General features: G+C 42.8%; 1 protein-coding gene across 1 annotated transcript in view; it reads right to left on the reverse strand.

Annotated features, from left to right (window-relative positions):
* CLGN (calmegin) overlaps positions 1-4,884 on the reverse strand; it is a 45,846-nt gene extending 40,962 nt beyond the window's left edge. The window contains exon 1 of the mRNA XM_012654706.1: positions 4,848-4,884. The gene's annotated coding sequence lies outside the window, so the exon portion shown is untranslated. The remainder of the gene's footprint in view (positions 1-4,847) is intronic.
* Positions 4,885-6,385: the final 1,501 nt, after the last annotated feature.

Genomic DNA, 6,385 nt, shown 5'->3' on the forward strand with positions numbered 1-6,385 from the left:
TACATCCAAATACTAACAAACTTATGGTATTACCTTATATTTTCATGGCACTCTAAAATTTTACAAAGTATGCTCATATATATTTCAGGATATTTAAGATACTTGCATTTCTTACTTAAAAAGCACAAGGATAAATAATAAAGTTTACTATTGGAACTATATATCACATGCTAGATAAGATGTATGTTTCCAGGTATCTCTTTTCCTTAACAAAGTTTCTGGAAAGCCTGTCTCCATTAACTGTTAATACTTCCAATTTTCTATGATAGGCTGAATAATGGCCCTCAAAGATGTCCACACTTGGATCCTGTGAATGTTACCTCTCACAGCAAAAGGGGCTTTGCAGATGAAATTAAGGCTGCTAATAAGCTGACTTTAAAACAGGGAAAAATATCCTGGATTATCCAGGTGGGCCCAATGTAAATATAGGTGCCCTTAAAAGTGGAAGAGGAAGTCACAGAGAGACAGGCAGAAGACATTTCAAGAGGGAAAGGGACTCCAGCCACCATCCCACCTTGAAGATGGAGGAAAGGAGCCAAGAGCCAAGGAATGCGGGTAGCCTCTAGAGCTAAAAACAGCCCTCAGCTGACAGTCAGTCAGGAAACAGGGACCTCAGTCCTGTTGCTCCATGAATTAATATAAAAACGCGTCTGCAGACAGGATTTGTCTTAGCAGTTTTTCAGAGCTTTGCCCTGAAGGAATATGTGAACGTGTTGGTTTGCATTTCAAATGCTGTTACACTCTCGGAAGGGCGTCTCTGAAAGACAGTAGTGGCTGTATCCCACAAGGCACCTCTGAAAGACAGCAGTGGCTGTATCCCACAAGGTGCCGCATTTCTCAGACTTAAAAGTTTGGATTTGCTTTGTAAAGCAAAGTGAATCTGTTAAAAACTACAGGCTGAGAGCTGACAATGGAGTGCCCTCCGGAAGAGACAGCTTCCGGAATGGCTAAAAGCAAAGCTCTTGTTTTAACACTCTAGACTACCTGTCTCCATTCACATTAACCAAATAAACATGGAGCCAACATATCTCTGTTTAACCCCTCTGTTAAGTGATAAACTTACCTTAGAACTTAGAAGTTAAACTTTGAAAGATTTTGTAACCGTTTGCTCACGTAGATAGAATTAGTTAAAGAATCTGTAGAAGGCTTTTGAAAATCTGTTAACCTGAGAGGAACTACCTGCTGTTATGTAAATCTGTTACCCCTGGCAATTATTCACTATTCCCTATAAGTTACCATGTGAGACCTCATTTCAGGCTTTTTGAGACCCATGGAGAAGGTCTAGGCCCCCTGAGATCCTGCTTTGCCTATAATCTTCATAAACTTATAAAACTATATCTTTGTCTCTGTGTATTCTTTTAGTTCTTCCATTTTCCATTTTTCTCTATTATTTTCTTATCCCTTGCAACTCTACCAAAGGGACCCGTTTTTTTGCGGGGAACATTGGCCACGTTCCTGGCACAGTCCTACTACCACAGGTACTAAATTCTGTCGCCCACGTGAATAGGCAAGGAAGCAGATTCTCCCCAGAGCTCCTAGTAAAGAGTGCTGTCCTGCTGATGCCTTGATTTTGGCTTGATGAGACCTGTGTCAGACTTCTGACCTATACAACTGTGAGAAAATAAATTTGTGTTGCTTTAAGCTGCTAAGTTTGTGGTAAGTTGTTATGGCAGCAACGAAAAACTAATATTCTTCCTATTATTCCTATACTCCTAGCTTCTTGGAAACTTTGAAACTATTCCTACTAACCAAGTCTTAGTTGATAAATGCAATAGCTTTTTCAGTTCTTCTGTGGCCTGTTGCTCCTTCTGACATGCTCCATCTGCCTCCTGCTGGGAGCCCTCTCTTCCCTGGTTTCTGTAATACCATTCCTGATTCTCTTCCTTTTCTCTGATTCCTTCATGGGCACTTTCTCTAATCTGCTGTAAATGTTAGTGTTCATTAGGGATCTGTTCCCAGGTTCTCTTCTTATATTACATATAGCCTTGGCTTCTACATATAAAAATCTAAGGATTGCCAAACCTTATTCATAGCTCAAAGGACACGTTTTAGTATCAGATCATTATCCATCTTCAAGGATTTCCCAAAGCCCCTAGTAAGGCGAACTTGTTCTTTCCTCTAAAACCTGCTTCTCTATCTCCTGTTAACTAGATCTCTACTCAACCAAATCAGTCAGTTACAGTACTTTGCCATTATCTTAAGACTATGTTTTCACTATGTCATTGGTAACTAAATCCATTTGGGTATTTCTAGAATGTTTCTATCCCCATGTTGCAGTCTTAATTAAGGAACCTATCCTTTCTGAAAAGGACTGGTAAACTGCCACTTTGCCTCTTGCATTCTTACCAATCTCCAAATCCATCCTCTGCCTTCTCACTGGAATGATCTTTCTAAAAAAAGTCTTAATTTACTACCTGTCTATAAAAATGCTCATATTCTCTGTAGTTCTCAGCATCAACTCTGCCCTAAGACTCATTTCTTTCACTCTCAACACTCACATGTTTAACACATTCATACTTCTGTATACACTATTTCTTATAACTAAGATGACTTTCTGCTGTTATTCAGTTTTATTGAGTGACTAATGAATTGGCAAACACTGTCAGGAGTGGTGTTTGAAATCACCTTTTAAAGTTTTAGTTGTCATGTGGCTTCAGGAACTCAACTATAGAATGATATAATAGACAGTACACTGAACTTAGCATCATCACACCAAGTTTCTAGTTCTATTATTAAAAAGGCCAGTGATTAAAACATCTCAGCGCCTGTTTGGTCCCTTGTGAAAAAGAACTAGATAATCTAAACGTCCATAAAAGTTGATGATTCTAGTTTCTAATTAAGAACACTAAAAGTAGGTACTAAAAACAAATAGTAAGGGTAATTTACAGCACTGTTCAATTTCTAGACAGAACCTGTAATACTTACATCATTTACATACAATAATTACCCTTACCAATGTAAGCTAAAAATAAAATCCTAAGCCCCCAACCAAATGAACAGACTCTCTCTTGGCCAAGGGACCCCAGAAACATCTTAAAAACTGAGTTCCCGGCCACAATGGGAGGGGAGGTCTGACAATGCCCTTTTGCAGTTTAGACACAACTGACTAGCATTAGCGTTAAAATAGATCATAAGACTGACAGAATGGACTCTTTGTGGCAATAAAATACCAAATTATAAACAAGACCTAAGGCCATGCCAGCCCAGAGTTAAGTCATGCACCTCTACACAGAAAGAATACATTATATTCATTATATTCTAATTGCCTAGGGAAGGTCTTATGATCCACAGCTTACATCTGTCCCTGAGTAAAGAATCTTATTGAGTCCCTAAAATTGTATGAATTTCTGTTTTCATACTGATTAACACATAACCTACTCACATTGAGAAGGACACTGATTTGTTTCTGAATTATTAAGTTTTACTGATTTCCTGCACATAAAATATTTTAGCCTGTATTTGCCATCTGCAGCCAATGAGAACTTCCGTATTGTACCCCCAGTGAAAAAGGACAACTCTGATATAAGGAGACCCCCCTCCCTCTTCCTAGACTTTCTTATAAAAGTATTCTAACCTGTAACAGACTTTGGAAAACTCCCAGCTTTGTTGGTGTGACTTTCTGGACCGTGGTCCCTCATACTGGCTCAGAATAAACCTCTTTAAAATAATTTACAGAGTTTGGTTTTTCCATTAGCAACTAGATAAATAAGACAAAGAATAGAGAATATCTTGTTCTAAGGATTTGGGGATAAGATCTAAATGTGTTTGGAAGATCAACCAGGTGTGAAGGCAAAACTATAAACTTCTGAAAAGAGGTCAAATTTAGAATTACTAAAACGAGAGCTATCTAGAGTAAAAATTTTAAACAAAACCATAACATGAGATTGGGTTTTAGGTGCTTTTATGTACTAAAAAGTTTCATCATAAACTAACCCTCTTCTGACTTGAGACTTCTTCCCATGGCCACGTTATTTACCTTCTGTCTCCTCCTCCTTAGTTTTGTTGCCATTTGGTTTTAAATCCCAAGCAAATGCGTCCTTCTTGATGCTTGGGCAGATGCTATAAATAAAATCAGCTAAAGTGTCTGATTGATAGTAAACAGGCTTCAGGTGATAATGAGTCTCTAGTAATCAGGGCCTCACTGGATTCAACCCAACCCTTTCGGTCCCTCCCCAGCGGCGCAAACAGGGCTCCTCGCCGAGTATCTAGGGAGTGGCCAAGAGTCACTGGCCACCGCGGCTGTGAGCGCTGGGTTCCTTCTCCTTTACGGAGGTGGGGATTGAGTAAGCTGAGCCTATTTTGGTTTTGTTTGCGTTTTGGGGAGGAGTAGCTAGCGGAGTGAGCAGCGCCCGGATGCGCCCGGGCCCCCTCCACATCCCTCGGGGACGCGCACCGGGCTCGAGCGTGGAACGGGGCTGAAATGGCAACCGCTGGAATAACGGACTCGGCTCCCTGCGGCTCCCCAGCCTTCGGGGAGAGGCCGGGCTGGGCAGGGCACCTGGCCTTGGCGCCCGTCCCAGCCCCAGCCCCAGCCCCGGCGCAGCAGGTGGACACAGCAGCTCCAGAGGGCCCAGCTGGCCCGAGGCGGCAGCAACCCCCTCCGTCCAGCGCTGGCCCGCGAACCCAGGAGGCGGGCAGAGCCCACCCAAGACCCTCGCTCGCTGCACCCCCATCGCCAAACTCAACATCCACCCCTCACCTGGCCCCGACTTGTTCAGCCTTTCCGGCTGCAAAAGAAAGGGGTGCGGCCCGGGAGTCCCCACCCCGAGGGAAGCAGCCACGACTGTGATTCCTCACCCCAGCCCGAGCGCAGTGGGCCGCGGGAAGGTGGCCTGCTGATCACGCACCTGTCTTGCGGCCTGTTTTAGGTAGTGGCAGCTCAGATGACCGAATCGCTGCCGCTAGGTCCTGCCGTCTCCCCAGACCAATCCAGCGGGCGGCCGCGCAGCAGCGACTGCTAACCGCGCATGCGCGTGCGGCCGCGGGCGGGGAAGAGGCGGCTGCCCGGGGCGCGTGAGGCGCGCACCGGCCCCGGGGGCTCAACGGCCGCGCAGGGGCGCCCCGCGGCGGGCCCGCGCCTCGTGCCAGCGGGTCGCAGCCGGGCCCCCGCTCCTGGGTTAGCCGGGGAGAAGTTCCTCCTTGTTAGTCGAAACACTTTTCCTCTTCTGAGGGCCTGCCCTCCGTGCAAACCGAGCGGTTCGTCCTCCTATTGCACAATAATTGGGTCCTGAATTTGATGTAAATCATGTTTGTGAACAGAATCCAGTTATAGGTGCAGTAAGGTTAGTGCTCCAGGCTTTCTCTAGAGTTCTGTATGTTAAGAGATGAGCAGTCATTGTGGTTAGCAGGGAGCCTTCCTACTTCGTGTGTGTATGATAAATATAGATATGTTAAATGTTAATGTAGTGAATACGTTATATACAAAACAATACATTATTTTTCTTTCTTGCAATGCTTCTGATAAGAATTGCACACATTTATTGTGCACACTGTGCTCTAAGTGTTTTACAGTCATTGGCTCTTTTAACCCTCACAACAACCCAGCTGAGGAAACTGATCAACTTGCTCGAATGTACAAAACTAGTAAATAGTGGAAACCACATTTGAATCAGACCTGTTTCTCTCAGAGCCTGTAGTTTCAACCAACACATTAAAATTAAAATACAGTATTAACATAGTACTGAATCACAAGCTTCTTTGCTCTATAGATATTGGATCGTGCAGCTTTTACTTCTTATATTTTTTAGTAAATGTGACTTTGAATTTTGTATAATCATGATTTAAATTTTATTGGAAAAATATTTAATTGACTGGTTAGTCTAAAACCCCTGTTGAAGAGCCTCAGATTAAAGGATTGATGGCATTCCAGGCACAATATGTGATTATTGCCTAGGGTCCAGGTCATTGAATATTTTTTCTCATTGCTTCACTAATAAGGCCACCGTTTCTAGACTTTTGATGCTGTGACTTCCTGGAGAGTGTTTGGATAGTGTTGAATTTAGTTGTTAAAAAGATATTTTATTTGAGGTACTTAGTAACAACATATTCCCCTTAATTTCTTTCTTCCATCTTTCCAGCTTCTATTATTCAACATAATTCTGTGGCCCATAACAAATACACTTGATTTATTAGAGAAGGATTTGTGAAGCGTCCATTCAAAGTTTGCAGGGAGGAAGCTGAAAACTAAAAATGTAAAAATAGGTAATTTTTGGTAAGATTTAGTATTATGTTCTTGATCACACAGTGCTCAAAACCTTGAGAACATTTTGACTCTTAACCTTTGGCTGCTACATTCACTGTCTCCATTAAAGTTTGTCTCCATAAAATCATCGAAAAGAGCTCACCCCACCCCTCAGTCCCTGTGCCATTTCTCTAGTTGAGATTC

This window comes from Propithecus coquereli, unplaced genomic scaffold, assembly GCF_000956105.1.
Source record: "Propithecus coquereli isolate 6110/MARCELLA unplaced genomic scaffold, Pcoq_1.0 Scaffold112, whole genome shotgun sequence".
NCBI lineage: Eukaryota > Metazoa > Chordata > Mammalia > Primates > Indriidae > Propithecus > Propithecus coquereli.